At 41.8% G+C, this 16,875-nt stretch overlaps 1 protein-coding gene across 2 annotated transcripts in view; it reads left to right on the top strand.

Annotated features, from left to right (window-relative positions):
• The first annotated feature begins 12,930 nt into the window (after positions 1 to 12,930).
• The window catches only part of FGF13 (fibroblast growth factor 13), a 651,305-nt gene continuing 647,360 nt past the window's right edge, over positions 12,931 to 16,875 (top strand). Inside the window, exon 1 of one of the 2 annotated variants that reach the window (XM_008273437.4) lies at positions 12,931 to 13,281. The gene's annotated coding sequence lies outside the window, so the exon portion shown is untranslated. The remainder of the gene's footprint in view (positions 13,282 to 16,875) is intronic. The other variant, XM_008273439.4, reaches the window with a different exon arrangement.

Raw genomic sequence — 16,875 nt, 5'->3', positions numbered from 1 at the left:
AAAGCAGAGAGGCAGGTGTTTTATAGTGAGTTAAACCGCAGCTTGGGAGGCCTACATCCCATGTCCAAGTGCTGGTTCAACTCTTGCTTTCTCTTCCATTCCAGCTTTTTGCATCCTGGGAGGCAGCAGATGATGGCTCAAGTGTTTGGGCCCCTGCCACTCACATTAGCCACCTGGATAGGGTTCTGGGCTCCTGGTTTGGACCTGGCCCTGCACTGGCCATTGTGGGCATTTGAGAAGTGAGCCGAAAAAAGATTCTCTATCACTCATTCTCTCCCTTTCTCTTTGTGTGAGGGTGTGTGTGTGTGTGTGTGTGTGTGTGGATTTGCGTATGTATTCATCTCCCCCACACACACTGTTACTCTGCCTTTCAAATAGATGAAAATAAATAAATCTTTCAAAGTTTAATTTTTAGTCCCTTTGTGAATATGCGGTTCAAGCCCAGGGGCCCTTTTCACACACACTGTGTAATCAGCACTGGCTCGATTAATAGAAGGACTACCCTTTCCTTGGAAGAACAATCCTCATTTAATCCCTTTGCCTCATCTCTGAAATCCCTTTGGATTCATGTTGAAAGAAGTCGGTTTAGCGATAAAGTATATTGTATTTGATGAAAACAAAAACAGGTTTACAAATATCTGTGTAGCAGTTGCATAGTAGTAGAAAGAGCAACAACGTTTTACTCCTGATTTCTGTGCCCTACTTGTTCCCTAAGTAACCTTGAACCACCTTCTCCTCATGAAGTCTCTGTGCCTAAGTCTTTTTTTTCTATAATATGCAGGGTAGAATTAAACTAGATGACCTCTAAGGCTCACTTGAGCTTTGGACATATTTTGAGCCCCTCAAATGGTAGGGCAGGATGAACAGAATGAGCAGACCAGTCACATGCCAGTTAACTGTGAAAGTCAGTATATTAACATCTCACATCCTCATAAGTTAAGAGGGAGCAAGCCAGCAGGCAGTTACAACTGACCACAACGAGTGAGGAGGGACAGAAGGGTAGAATGTTTTATTGCTGTTTTCAGACTAACTTGTGGCTGAAGAGCAAGTAATGCTTTTTAGGAAAGTCTTGGATTTCTCTGTTACCTTCAGGTGTGTATTGGGTGGGTAGAGTGGGAGGGAGAAGTAGAGGAACTACCATTTTTGAGGCTCTAACATGAACCAGATAGGATGACAGGTATTCCCAAACATATTATTATCTCTACTTTACAATAAGAAAACTAAAACTCAAAGAGACAGAATGACCCAAATGGGGTGATAGCACTTAAGTTTGTCATTCCCACCATCTCTCAAATACCCCTGCTAACTTGGAGAACCTGACTGTGGTTGTTGGTACATGAATCATTGCCTGAAATGACTCAACTCTAGGAGCTCCGTTACACAGTACTATGTTAATTTTTGAAATAGCTTAGATTTATGAAGCTTGTACTATGGTGGTTTGACAGCAGAATCATGCAAACACACAACAACCAAAGAATCAACAATAGGTGTACAAGTATTTTGCTGTTACTTAACACAAGAGAAGCTTGAGGTCCTCCTTTTTGTAACTAAGCCAGCAGAGAAGGATTTTTTCATATCAGTCTCGTCAAGAATTCTGTCTCAGCCCCAAACACAAGGCAAACATCTGTGAAGGTCATCCCAGTGGTTTCAATAGGCTGTCTTTTCTCTGCCAACACTCTTCTCCCATTCACATCCAATACTGTTTCCTCATCTCCTGTCTTGGCTCATTCCCCCACCAAAGGTTTTTATGTGTATTATTTTCCAGTCTCATGCTCCAGCCCAGTGGACTTCTGCTGTTTCTACCTACCCAGCAATCATTTCCTCATCTTCAGATGAAACAAACTTTTCATTGAGAAAACATTCAGCTTCTAATTTGAATCAAATTAGTTTGGGTGGAATGAACTCCCATGGATCCCTTAGGTGTAGGCACATGACCTGAATCTTGCCTACTAATGAATTCCAATCTCCTGCTGCAGTGATGGTTTAGGATTAGTTAAGGCACTCACTCCAGTTCAGTGAGACTCAGTTCTGGAATTTTAGTAGAAATTACTAGGAAAGAGGTCCCTTTTTCAGTAGACTTGTATCTTTGAGGTTATTAAAAAGGGAGCCTGACAGCAAAAGTCTGTTTAAGTTAGGTTTCTGCCACTTGCATTCAAAGCTGCTAACTAATACATTCAGGGCAGTTCCTATATGACGTTTCCCTTTCGAACCACAAAGGGAAACTTACAAAGGGTCTCTTTATAAATTTCCCCTAAGCACATGAGGACTCCAGCCTGAAGGACCAAAGCAGCTCCAAAACTGGCCTCTTCGGGTCCTTGCCTTCTGCTTCTGTCTCTGCCTCTATGGGTTCTCCTTCCAAGAGAGCTGTTTTCATCTTACAATGTCACTCTAATCTGGCCTCCTATCTCTAGCATTGCCAATTCTAATGCTGACCCCAGGTTTCTGGGATGTAAGTTTGCTGCCCCCTTGCAAGTTTCATTTTCCCAGATGACAGTCTCTGCCTAGTAAAGGTACTTCCCTTGATTAGATTATTTCCTAAGGCTCACGCAGCTTCTAGACAGCTAGGCCTCAACATTTACTCTATGTGACACTTTGAATTGTGTTATATATATAACAGATGACAACAAATAAAATCAGCTGCTCCAACTACTGCTTGTGTAGGGAAAGTTTCATATTTCTGGAATGAGTGTCCAGATAACTTTAAATAGGAACTTTAGGTAGTGTCTAGAGAGCTTTTATGAAGGGGCTGCTGTTTCTGCTGTTGAATTAAGACAAATGATGTTATTTCACATGTTTCACTAAATGCCTGCTGTGCCCTTCCGTGTTCCAAGCCATGTGCTGCGTACTGGGTGTGGGAGGGAGTGGAGAGGAAGAGGGATAGGGAGAGGAAGAGTTGCAGTCCTCAAGCATGCCTGTGAAATCATTTGCTGGGTGACTTCAACAGATTATTTAATCTGTCTGGCCTCAGTCTCTACATCTGTCAGATATTTATTTCCTGTCTTCAACACAATGCTATTGTGAAGAGCAGTTGATCCCAGAGCTAAGAAAGCTCTGAAAGTCTTGAGGGGGAGGTGAGAGTGATAGTAGTCTTGTGGTCTGTCTTAATACTTCCAGCCTGACTCAGAGTCTCTTTGTCTTTAATTCTGTCTGTAGCATCCTGCCCAGAGGCTAAACCATCCCTGCAAGGTCCCGGATAAGATGTTTTCAGAGAACAGATATCACAGGGAGCACAAATTCTGCATGATCCTCTTGGAAATATGCATGGGACAATAATGAGGACCAAAATACCATGACATCCCAGGATGCTCATTTAGATTAGAGATAGTTCTGAGGGAGAGGATATTAGACAAACAAAGCCTTCATCCTAGTAGAGTCACTACACCCTTGCTGTCCTGCTCAGCAAGCACTGGGCACCAAAGATGATCTTATGATTGTCACTCTTTCCTAAACATGCTTGCTCTAACCCCACCCCTGCCATCTAGCTGATGTAGCCAAAACCCTAGAAGTCATCCCTGACTCCTTCCACTGTGCCCCCACTTCTCAATAGACACCTAATTCTGTTGATTCTATTTTTTTATATTCTTATAAAATCTATGATCTTCTCTCCATCTTCATTCCATCTCCCTATTTCTGGCCATAGTGAGTGGCCATTTGGTCTCCTGCTTCTATTCCTATCTCCACCAATCAAGATCCACAACATTATCAGTAAGATATTGTAAAAATTAGGAGTCAGTAATATGGTGTAGCAGGTTAAGCTGCTGCCTGCAATGCCTGCATCCTATATGGGCACTGGTTTGAGTCCTGACTGCTCAACTTCCAATACAGCTCCCTGCTAATGGCCAAGGAAAGCAGTAGAGGATGGCCCAAGTGTTTGGGCTCCTGTATCTACATGGGAGTTCTGGAAGAAGCTCCCAATTCCTGGCTTTGGCCTGGTCATCTCTGGCTGTTGCAGCCATTTGAGGAGTGAATCAGCAGATGGAAGATCTCTGTCTCTCCCTCTCGCTATGTAACTCTGCCTTTCAAGTAAATAAATAAATCTTCTTAAAATTATGTTTTGGAGGCCAGTGATGTGGCAGGTAAAGCCACTGCCTGCAGTGCCAGCATCCCATATGGGCACCAGTCGGCTGCTCCACTTCCGATCCAGCTCTCTGCTGTGGCCTGGGAAAGCAGTAGAAGATGGCCCAAGTGCTTGGGCCCCTGCACCCATATGGGAGACCTGGAAGAAGCTCCTGGCTCCTGGCTTTGGATCAGCACACTCCAGCCATTGCAGCCATTTGGGGAGTGAACCAGTAGATGGAAAACCTCTCTCTCTCTCTCTCTCTCTCTCTCTCTATATATATATATATATATATATATCTTTCTCTCTCTCTCTCTGTCTCTCTGCCTTTCAAATAAATAAATAAATCTTTAAAAATTATATTTTAAAAATTAAAATTTGAGCATGTCGATCCATTGCTTCCCATTGCTTTTAGGATAAAATCCCTGCTCTTTAACATGGTCCGTAAGGCCATGTATTATCTATTACCTCTTTAGCATTGTAATTTCATCTCATGCCATACTCTTCCCTAGCTTTCTATATGCCCCAGAAACATTGGCTTTCTCTCAAAGCCTTTCCCAATTCAGAGCCTTGCTTCCACTTGAGAAGTTTCCCTCCCATCCCCTGCCCTTCACTAACTTCCTTTACTTTTTTTATCTCAATTTCTATATCACATATTCTTAGAAGCTTTATTTCTATAAATACTCAAACTGGGATAATTCATATTCTCTCTCTCTCTCTCTCTCTCTCTCTCTCTCGTTCCATCTACTCCTTTTCCCTCTTCTCCATTTCCATTTTTTTCGTCCTTCTGCACACTATGTCTCTCCTTCTTAGAAAGTCTCAAAGTGGAATGAAACAAATGCAATTATATGAATGTATGCCACTCCCTCACCACCTCAAGTCTCATGAAGATAGTGACTATTTTTCCCACTGCTGGTTCTATGGGCTTTGGTCAAGACCTATCATGAACTTAGTACAGTTAGTTTACTAAACTAGCTGACTTACAATTCCTCTGCTCACCATTGCCCTGAACCTGGAAGAAATTACCTTCAGTCCATTCTGGGCTACATCCTCTGCCTCAAACGTTCTGCTATCTCTGTGTTGGACTTCAGGTCACCTCCATGTATCTCATCTATACTCTGACAACTGCCTTCTTACTGGTTTCCTGGGTACCATTTGAGTTTTTCCTCACAGCCTTTTTTGCTTACCTCTGGCTGCCCTAAAGACCTAACCACTGTTTTCACTCAAGTTCCCCTTTTTATGTCACTGCCCTGCTTATGAATTGCTTTTTCTTCCATTGGGAATGCCTTTTCCTGATATCTCAGCCTGCCCAAATTTTGCCTTACCTGGTACTCTTTGCCCTTAGTCTTCTTTCATTCTCTCTCTTGACTGAAAAGGATCATCATCATGTTCTGAATATTTAAAAATATTTATTTATTTGAAAGGAAAGTGAGAGACAGAGAGACTCTTCCATCCTCTAGGTCACTCCCCAGATGACTACAACAGTCAGGGCTAGGCCAGACCAATGCCAGGAGCCAGGAGCTCCAGCTGGGTCTCCCAGTGGGGTGGCGAGGGCCCAGTACTTGGGCTATCTTCCATTGCCCTCCCAGGCACTTAGCAGGCAGCTGGATTGGAAGTGGAGCAACCAAAACCTGAATTGACACTCTGATATGGGATGCTGGTGTTGCAAGCAGTGACTTAACCCACTTAGCCACAATGCCAGTCCCTCCTATTCTGAATTCTACTGGCAGTTTATCAATACATCCTTCATGGTTCTGACTACTTTCTGCCCTGTACTTTAGTTGTGAGTCAGCATGTGATATCTATGAGTACCACTTATCAGGGCACTGGGAGCAAAACGTTATCTTTATAGCCTTCATGGTGCCTTGCTTGGTACCTGCCACATCACAGGGGGCACAATGTGCATTTGAGGAATGAAGCCCTTTTCCATAAATCCACCTTTCTCAGCTTCTTCCCCCACTCACCCACCTATACAGATATCCTGTATTAGTTTTCTAAGTCTGCCATAACAAAGTACCACAAACTGAGTGGCTTCAATGGCAGAAGTGTATTGTGTGAAAGCTCTGGAAGCTAAAAGTCCAATATCAAGGTGTCAGCAAGGCTGATTTCTTCTGAGGGCTATAAAGGAGGTATCTATTCCAGGCTTTTCTCCTTTGCTTGTAGTTGGTCATTTGCTGCTTATGTCTTTCCATGTTCTCTTGCCTTACATGTGAGTCTATCTCTGTATCCAATTTTCCCCTTTTTATAAAGATGCCAGTCATACTGAATCAAAGTCCACCATCTTAATGACCTTATCTTAACTAATAACATCTCCAAGGACCCTGTATCCAAATATGGTCACATTCTGCGTTACTGGAAGTTAGAATTTCAACACAGGAAATTTAGGAAGACTGGGGAGAGGGGATGCAATTCATCCCAGAACATCTGCCAGATGAAGAAAAGGAAAATTTGCTCTTTACGACCCCAACTCTAATTAAATCAAAATCCAGCCAAGTTCTTACTGTGTAGAAGATATTGGACAAAGGGCAATAGTATGGAAGAAATATAGATTTCTTTGCCTTTGCAGATTTAGAGGTGGATGGCACTGTCCTAATAACTACCATGGTTCCTAACACATAGGAAGCATCCCATAAATGTTTAAAGCATACAGTTCTGCTGTGGAAATCAAGGGTCTCATATTTCTGATTGCTGATTGTGCCACTTGTTGGCTGTGTAGGGTTATAAAACCACTTCCAGCTTCTCAGATTCAGTTTTCCGCCTCGAGATTTCATGGCCCTTCCATTTCGAACATCACCTGGTGAGTATTTAATGGTGGGAGAAATGACATCAGGACCCATATCAGCCAGGGATGTTTCAGTCCTGCCTCATTGGTGCTCCAGCTAACATATTTCTGAACTGTGGCACCATGCTCCTTTATCTTGACTGCTGTAGTCCTGGAGAGGTGAGATTCATTGCAAATGGCTCTCAGGAAACTCTCCAGGAAATGCACACTCTGGATATTCTTGCAGTGCATATATCAGATTTCTTTTCTTTGTTAAAATTATTTTTATACATCTATTGTGGAAATTTTCAATAATAAACAAAACTAAAAAGAACAATACAAGAAAGTGTACTGTACCCATGTCCCAGTTGCAGCAGTCAGCAACTTAAGGGCATGCTTATTTCATGTATAGTCTTATCCATTCCCTCCAGTCTCAAGCATCATATAATTTCATCTATAAACAATTTAGTGTATATATATATATATATATATATGTATATATAGATATCTGTAAATGGTAAGGTAATTCAAACACCACAATTGTATCATGTCTAAAAATTAACAATTCCTTAACTATTAAATATCCAATCTGTATTAGAAATTCTCTCACAGTTTGAGGCCAGATTTGTGACATAGTGGGTTAAGCCAGTGCTTGCAGCACCAGCATCCCATATTGCAGTACTGATTCAACTTCTAGCTGTTCATCTAATCCAGATCCCTGCCAATGCACCTGGGAAGGCAGCAGAAGATGGTCTTGGTATTTGGGTCTCTGTCACCCATGTGGGAAACCAGGAGGAAGTTCATGGCTCCTGGCTTTATTCTGATCCAGATGTGGCTGCTGTTTGCCATTTAAGGAGTGAATCAACAGATGGAAGATCATTCTCTCTGTCTCTCTCTGTGTGTATGCATGTGTGTTGTGTGTGTGTCTCTCTTTCTCTCTCTCTCACTCTGCCTTTCAAGTAAATAAGTAAATAAATAAATAAATAAATAAAGTAAATCTTAAAATTTCTCCCTCAGTTTGGATCATAGTACCAAATCAGAGTTATATAGAGAAAATAAGTTCCTAGTGTTACAAAACTCAGTGAGGTGGAGCCAGTGCTGTGGCCTAGTCGGTTAACACAACTTCAAATCCATGCCCTTCTACCTTCCCACTGAAGTGTTGTCAGAAGAATCCCAGAGAAGAGATAAGGCTTTTTTTTTCAACTTTTATTTAATACATATAGATTTTCAAACTACAATTTTTGGATTATAGCGGCTTTTCCCGCATAACCTACCTCTCACCCGCAACCATCCCATCTTCTACTCCCCTCCCATCCCATTCTTCATCGAGATTCATGTTCAATTATTTTTATATATAGAAGATTAACTTAGTATATACTAAGTAAAGATTTCAACAGTTTGCACGCACACAGACACACAAAGTATAAAGTACTGTTTGATTAGTAGTTTTACCGTTAATTCGCTTAGTACAACAAATTAAAGACAGAGATCCTATATGGGGAGTATCTGTTGTTAGTTGATTTCTGTATGTGAGCCATTCTAACCAGGGTGAGGTGAAACCTCATTGTGGTTTTGATTTGCATTTCCCTGATAGCTAGTGATCTCGAACATTTTTTCATGTGTCTGTTGGCCATTTGGATTTCCTCTTTTGAAAAATGTCTATTAAGGTCCTTGGCCCATCTCTTAAGTGGGCCATTTTTGTTGTTGTGGAGTTTCTTGATCTCTTTGTAGATTCTGGTTATTAATCCTTTATTGGTTGCATAATTTGCAATTTTTTCCCATTCTTTCGTTTGCTTCTTCACTTTCCTGACTGTTTCTTTTGCAGTACAGAAGCTTCTCAATTTGATGCAATCTCAACTGTTAATTTTGGCTTTGACTGCCTGTGCCTCTGGAGTCTTTTCCAAGAAATCTTTGCCTGTGCTTTTATCTTGCAGGGTTTCTTCAATGTTCTCTAATAATTTGATGGTGTTGGGTCATAGATTTAGATCTTCAATCCATGTGGAGTAGATTTTTGTGTAAGGTGTAAGGTAGGGGTCTTGCTTCATGCTTTTGCATGTGGAAATCCAGTTTTCCCAGCACCATTTATTGAATAGACTGTCCTTGCTCCAGGAATTGGTTTTAGATCCTTGATCAAATATAAGTTGGCTGTAGATGTTTGGATTGATTTCTGGTGTTTCTATTCTGTTCCATTGGTCTATCCATCTGTTTCTGTACCAGTACCATGCTGTTTTTATTATAACTGCCCTGTAGTATGTCTTGAAATCTTGTATTGTGATACCCCCGACTTTGTTTTGGTTGTACAAGATTGCTTTAGCTATTTGAGGTCTCCTGTGCCTCCATATGAATTTCAGCATCATTTTTTCCAGATCTGAGTGTAAAAGTAAAATTTCCCCTCTTGTCTCATAAAGGTATTCTTACACCACTTGGTGTGTTTTAATTCAGGTTCCAACAAAGTTTCACACATTATGTTTACTTGACACATCTTTCAAATCTCTGTTACTAAGTTCATCCTCATTTTGTTTCCTTAAAATTTATTTGTTGATAAAAGAGTAGAACATATGTTATTTGTCTCTGTGTCCATTGTGCTTAGGGCATCAGCTAGAAAAGAATAAGAACTTAATGCTGGGCAAATGGATGAATCAATGAGATAGTGAAGCACCATGGCCTTATGATCCTAGTACAGAGATAGAATGGGCTCTGCACTTAGCAGTCTTTGCTTATTGTCCATCCTTGGAAGAGTCTCTCCTCACTAATCCCTCAGTTTCTTCGTCTGAGAAGTGGAGCTGCTAATACCCACCTTCTGCTTCAGTTCCTAGGGAGGTTGTGACAAAGGCTGGGGTTTAAAAAATAAAGCCTAAGATAGCTTTGAGTAATTTGTGCTATAAACACCAGAGGTGCAATTCTATTATTAAATGTCCTTTGTTCCTAGAAGCTTCAGGCAGAGTGGTAGGGTTGAGAAGTGGAGCCCCTTGCCATACTGCTTCCATGAGTGTAGTGACTGGCACTGGCAGGGCCAGGAACATGCCCTGGGCTGGGGAGTCCTGGGCTCCCTTTGGACAAGTCAGCCCAGGTCTTGCCAGAGCAAGCCTGTAATATCTTATTCCATCCCAGCAAAAAATAGAATAGCCAGGAGACTGTGAGGACTGAGACAACTGTTCCTGTTTTGAAGTGTCGGAAGGATGTGACTGCAGGTGGACTAAATGTCTGCCCCTAAGAATGAAACCCAGCCAGGAAGCTGATGGGCCCCAGTGGTGGGGAGCTCAGATCTGAGTTGGACTTCCTGACAGCATCTGTGGCCCCAGTGTCTAGTCAGGATGCTGGAACAATGGAAAACTTGTCTGGAAATTCTGCACGTGTTTATGATTCAATCAATTTTCATTCCAAACAAAGAGATCAGAGAACCTCTGATGAGTAGCCAAGAACTGCCATAGAGAAGTTAACCACCAGTTAGGTCAAGTTTCAGCCTTCCCTGGTTTGGAGAGAATTCTGTTCAGAAGCCAGCAGCCATGCAGTGTTGCTCCGGCCCGTGTAAACAGCGAGGAAACAAAAAGTAAAAGGGGCCCTTCCCTTTGGGGTTTCTTTGACTTAACCTGCTCTCCCACGGGGCTCTGCTGGAGGCTGTTTTCAGTTTCTTCCCCTCCTTAGCCCCCAGCTACACACGCAAATGCACACACACTTTCCACATGATGACACTTGCTGAGGACAGTACCTCTGGTCTGTAACATACTGGGCAAACACACTGGACGTGTGCCATGGAAATTACAGAAATGAAAACAGAACATAGGAGTTTGCAAAATGAACAAATCACTGGGAATTTTTAAAGTAAATTTAAAAGTAATGAGGACCTACCAGTCCCCATATGTGAAGTGGGAAGTTTTAAAGTTTCAGCTTTTTCTAAGCTTTCTGTGTACCCAGAAGAGAAGCTTATTTTGGAAGTGATTTTTTCCCCTCATCAACTCAAAAGTGGTTGAACTGATTTAGCTCAAACTATAAAAAGACAGAACCCAACTGAATCCTGGGGCAAGATTTCTGTGTGGAATAGAATGGAAGCAACTAGAGGGACAAGGGGGTGAAAATATAATATCTTGAAATGTTTTCCTCTAGCTGATTTTTCAGGTACCCATTGGAAAGTCTTGATGCCTGGGTTTGGGGCTACATTTTCAAAATAAAGCTCTGATTTTTATAAGGGGGTTTCCATGAATCTAAAATTTTTTCTAAACATTTTCATCATGTTTTACACCAAGACCAAGCACAGCCAAATTGTTCATATCATTTAACTAATGAATTTAACCCTGTATTGACCAATTAAGGAGGAAAATATACCTGTTAAGAATACAAGCCAGAGACGGACCTGGGTTCACGACTCAGCACTGTGTTGTTGTTTTTTTTTTTTTTTTTTTTTTTTTTTTTTTTTTTGACAGGCAGAGTTAGACAGTGAGAGAGAGAGACAGAAAGGTCTTCCTTTCCGTTGGTTCACCCCCCAAGTGGCGGCTGCAGCAGGTGCACTGCACCGATCTTAAGCCAGGAGCCAGGTGCTTCTCCTGGTCTCCCATGCGGGTGCAGGGCCCAAGCACTTGGGCCTTCCTCCACTCCCTTCCCAGGCCGCAGCAGAGAGCTGTACTGGAAGAGGAGCAGGTGGGACAGAATCCGGCGCCCCAACCAGGACTAGAACCCAGGGTGCCGGTGCCGCAGGCAGAGGATTAGCCAAGTGAGTCACGGCGCCGGCCTAACCCAGCACTTTCTCTCACTGGTTGAATTTCATACTGAGCCTCAGCTGCTATTCCTCTGTAAAGCTGAATAACTTTACCATAGAAATTTGTCACAAGGATTAAATAATATGATGAACTTGAAATATTTAGGACAGTACCTGACACAAATGAACGCCCCCAAATTAGTAGTTATAGTAGAAGTACTATTTATGCAATTGAGGGTAGCTTAGGGGTTTATCTCCATGCTTTTCTCTATCAAATCATCCAGATCAGTGTTTTCCTAGAAAGTGAGTTTTTATTTATTTTGCAATTCTAAGAATATTATGATATTCTTTCTTTATTTCTGCAAACGATGGTTAAAAATATATTGAATGTGGTGATTGAGAACACATATTCATAAAAAATAAAAGTTCCAAAGCACATATAAGAAAGCTTCAAAAGTGTAGAAAAATGGAATTAAAAATATGTTTATTTGGTGCAAAAATCTTGAAACTCATTCATTTTTTCATAATATGCATGAATTTGAAACTTTTCAAACCAAAATAAACATCTTTCCATTTCACTTTCCACTAACTTTTTGAATTGCCTTTGTATGTATAATGCACCCCATTCTATTCACTATTCTATTCTACTCTACTCATTTTATTTCTTTTCATTTTTTTAAAGATGAAAGAAGTATGAAGCAAATTCTTCCTTTTTTATTTAAAAAAGATGATAGTCCATGAAATAGAGTCCATTAATATCAAATGGGCCATAGCCCACAGTTTGTAAAACACTTACCTAGATGAATCTGGGAAAAGCAATTAGCACTCTCGGGAGCCCAGAGAGCTGTCTATCTGAATTAACACCTCTGGCCAGGGTCTGAAGCCAAAATAAATCTTCCTTGTATTTTCTTGCCTATTAAAATTACCTCTTAGAATGATGAATGATAGCTGTGAAGTGACAAAGCATAAGTCCTGTGAATGCTTTCACCCCTGGTCTGGCTCCTGGATGATGACATTCTTTTCTAGACCATTCTAACAAATTTATCCAAGATCTGGGTTTGAGACTGTTGGGTGTGTGTGTGTGTGTGTGTGTAGGAATTGGGAAAGAGAGGGAAAGGACTGGCAACTTCCCAATTTTTTCCTCTCATGTCATCTAGCTATTAAGTTTCTGCCAGGTTGGAGGGGAATGCCCATTCCCCTGGGTAGTAACACTTTCCTTTCCAAAGGATTCTCCTCCTCTGGAGATGTCTGATACAGTAAGTCAGGGCCAAAGCACCAGCATTCTTGAGCTCTTTGCTGCACCTCCCTGGCTTGGTCCCTTTGCCTTGACAGAGACTTGGTGCAGTAAGATGATATGACCACAGCTGGTCTCCTACACTTAGAACAAGTTGGAAGCAAGAGAACTTGGGGAAGGAATTTGGTTTCACTAAAAATAGCTGCAATATAGACCCTGTGACTTACCACTCCTCAGAACAGTCTGATATGCAGTACACAGGGTCTGCTGACCCCTGCGAACACTCTGGACTATTTGCTTTTCCTGCCTGGAACCCTTGAAGCCAGGAGGGGCTTAAGGAACTGGAGGTGCTTTGGCTCAGATGTAGATCTTTGCAATTCTCAGAAACACACGGTGACGATATGACCAAGAAGCTTCCTACCCCCGGGAGTGCGTGACTATTGGCACTGATAACAACACGGTCCTTTAAGATTTTGGTCCATGGTGGGATCTTGCTTGTTCCTCACCACCAGGCCTGTTGCATCTGCACTTCTAAGGTAGGTGAAATCAAAGTCATTGGGGAAAATACTATGGTAATGGGTGTTCTCTTGAGTAACCAAGGCCCAGGTTTCTTTTGCCTGGGGCAGGGAGACAAATGTCAGGGCAGGACATAGCCTACCCCCCCAAAAAAACATACAAAGCCATGACTCCAACATACTAATCAAGCCAGAGGAATGGTTGGGAATTAATTCCTTTCCTTGAATTCTCCTACCCGAAAGTCAAGGTATTAGCCACTAAGAAAATGGCTTAAATGTTCACTATATCCTTCCTAAATGTTTCTACCTGGAGTTTTTTTTTTTTATTATTATTCTACTTGCTTTATTCTTCCTGTGCCATTTCCATGTGAATTTGAATTTGGCTCTGAGCGTTAGTCACCTGTGTATGCCTCTTCTTCAGTACAGCTATGGAGAGTAATACAGAGCCACCTATAACAGGGATTCCTAAAACTCAGCAGTCCCTGTCTAAGGGAGTCCAATCCAGGTACACAAAGACTTGCTTGAATTCTGTTTTCTTTCTGAAATACTGCTGTCAGGACTAATCTCTGATTTCTATCCTGTTTATAGCAGTGAACCTTAAAAAAGGAATAGGAATTGAAGGGGAGCTGGAAAATTCTAGGGTAAGGTTAGAATCTCACTAAAAGGGAAAGAATCAGGCTGTTGGAAGGTTAAACACTGGCAAGATCTTGCTGAAAGTTGGCTTCTGAGCATTGTGCTAAGCAAACTCCTGTGCCAACATTCCAGCTTGCCAAACCAAGGTGTTTTCATGAAAGTGAAGAGAAATTTAGTAACAGATATGCTTTCTTTAAATGAACATCACAATCTTAAAATATCACATGACTTGAGGAAACCTTCAGATTCAGAATCATATTTTAGAAAAATGTATTAGACTGATACTTGAACATCAGATCCTCTCCCCGCCTCTTTTCTTTGGCCAATCTTTAAGGTAGATGAATGTTCAAGTAACATAAACTTAAAATCTTAAAACTAGCAGAAACATCTTGGAAGTCATATTGTCTAACCCTTATTGGAGCATGAACTGTGATGAGTTGACCATCCGGTCTCTCCCTAGAATTTTGACTCAACTTCCCCAGCAACTTAAAACTGGCTGCATGATTGAGAATTCCATTTGAAGCTGTCACTTTATCAGCATCACATCCTACTCGGCCCTTATCCTTTCTAATACCAGTTTAAGATTCATTTGTTTTCCTGCAAAGCTAGATGCAACTTGAACATTTTGAATGATTTTCCCATGTTGCATTTGTGCAGCCATATGGCATCCCTAATACCAGGCATACAAATATGCTGTCACGTTTTATTAAAATTTGTCAGAAGTTTTGCATTTAAACTGGGTTTGAATTTTATCTATATACTCTAGAGAAAGTGATTTCTTTTGCTTTTGCTGAACAAGGAGATTCGCTGGAGGTTGCCTCTAAATAGCACACTTGCTTAGTACTTTGAACAAATGACTCCAATACTAAAATCTTCATGTACAAACAACTGTTCAGCAACACATTCATCAGTAAAGCAGTTGTTCCCAAACTCCATTTCATGAGCCAATGCCAGGCTGCATATCCAGGAATCGCCTGAAGAGATTGCTTAAAATTATTGTTTCTTGGTAATATCCCTGGGAATTCTGATGTAGAAAATTGAGGGATGAATCTCCAGAACCTGGGCTTTGAGCAAACAGTCCTGGGAATTTTGATGCAGGGATAGGTTTAGGAAGCACCATGCAAGTCAAGACCCCTCCTATTTTTTTGTCTCAGATTTCTTAATTGTTTTCTTTTGTCTTCAGACTAATATTCAAACCCCTTAACTTGACATTCTCCAGACACTCCAGAATATAGCCCTAATCCACCTTTTAAATCTTATTCCTCATTATCCCTCTTCACCACCTGGAACACCTCCTGTGGAGCTGAATTTGCCACTGTTTTCTATTTTGCTTTCATGCCTGGCACCTTTATTCATGTTATTGCTCTCATTTGCTATTCCCTTCCTCACTTCTCTGCACACCAAAATCTACCCCACTTCCTATGGACTGTACATAAGAATGATGTGTACAGCTTATTTTTTCTATATAAAGATTTATTTATTTGATGGGGCCGGCACTCTGGCGCAGAGGGTTAACGCCCTGGCCTGAAGCACTGGCATCCCATATGGGCGCCTGTTCAAAACTTGGGTTGTTCCATTTCTGATCCAGATCTCTGCTATGACCTGGGAAAGCAACAGAGGATGGCCCAAGTCCTTGGGCCCCTGCACCCACATGGGAGACTCAGAAGAAGCTCCTGGCTCCTGGCTCCTGCCTTTGGATCAGCACAGCTCCAGCCATTGTGGCCAACTGGGGAGTGAACCAGTGGATGGAAGACCTCTCTCTCTCTCTCTCTCTCTCTCTCTCTCTCTCTGCCTTTCCTTCTCTCTGTGTGTAACTCTGACTTTCAAGTAAATAAATAAATCTTTTTACTTGAAAGTCAGAGTTACACACAGAGAGAAGGAGAGACAGACAGACATAGAGGGGTGGAGTGGGGAGAGGTCTTCCATCCGCTGGTTCACTCTCCAGATGGCCACAACAGCCAGAGCTGCACTTGTCCAAAGCCAAAAGCCAGGAGCTTCTTCCAGGTCTCCCAAGTGGGTGCAGAGGCTGAAGGACTTGGGCCATCTTCCATTGCTTTCGCAGGCCATAGCAGAGAGCTGAATCTAAAGTGGAACAACCCGAGTCTCTAAACTGTTGCCCTTATGGGATTCCAGTGCCACAGACAGCACTTTACCAGCTATGCCACAGCCCACAACATCAGCCCCATGTAGAGCTTCTTTAAAATAATAATCCCCAAGCCTCACTTCTGGGAATTCTGATTCAGTAAATTTGGAGCTCTTAAGCATCTTGGGGGATCTGAAGCTGACCACATGTTCAGAAATACTGCATCTGGCTCAAATTCCATCTCTTTAAAAATATTTTCATGGCAAATGGAGAGAGAGAGAGAGAGGGAGAGAGAGAAAGAGAGAGAGAGAAGTGGAGAGGGGAGAGAAGTGGGGGGAGAAGAAGACAGGAGAGAGGAGGGAGAGAGAGAGAAAAAAATCTTCCAAGCTCTGGCTCCCTCCCGAAATGCCCACAAAAACCATTTCCAGGACATTCCAAAGCAAGGAGCCAGGAACTCAGTGCATGTTTCTCACATGGGTGGCAGGAGCCCAGTTATTTAAGCCATCATCATTGGCTCTCAGGGTTGGCATTGGCAGAAAGCTGGAGTCAAGAGTGGGGCCAGGAATCAAACTCAGGAACATAATCAGTGTTTTAACTGCTATGCTGAGTGCCCATTCCTTTATTCTTGCCTTGTCTTGTCTTTTCCAGTTTCTATGAGAGAGAGAGAGACAGAGAGAAAGACATCATTTATTTACAAAGCCATTCCTGGAAATATTTTTCCTTCCCTACTCTAATGCCCATAGCATTTTGTTTGCAGCGGTATAATTTAACACTTTACTCTTTACACTGTATTTGAATTATTCCTGTATGTGATCATTTCCCTTACCTAACAAATGTTCATTGAATACCTAATATAAAAGGCATATCTTTCTTGAAAACCCAACTTCCTTGAGAGAAAA

Source organism: Oryctolagus cuniculus, chromosome X (assembly GCF_964237555.1).
Source record: "Oryctolagus cuniculus chromosome X, mOryCun1.1, whole genome shotgun sequence".
Lineage (NCBI taxonomy): Eukaryota > Metazoa > Chordata > Mammalia > Lagomorpha > Leporidae > Oryctolagus > Oryctolagus cuniculus.
The sequence above is the reverse complement of the archived record's forward strand: the minus strand, read 5'-3'. Positions and strand labels throughout refer to the sequence as shown.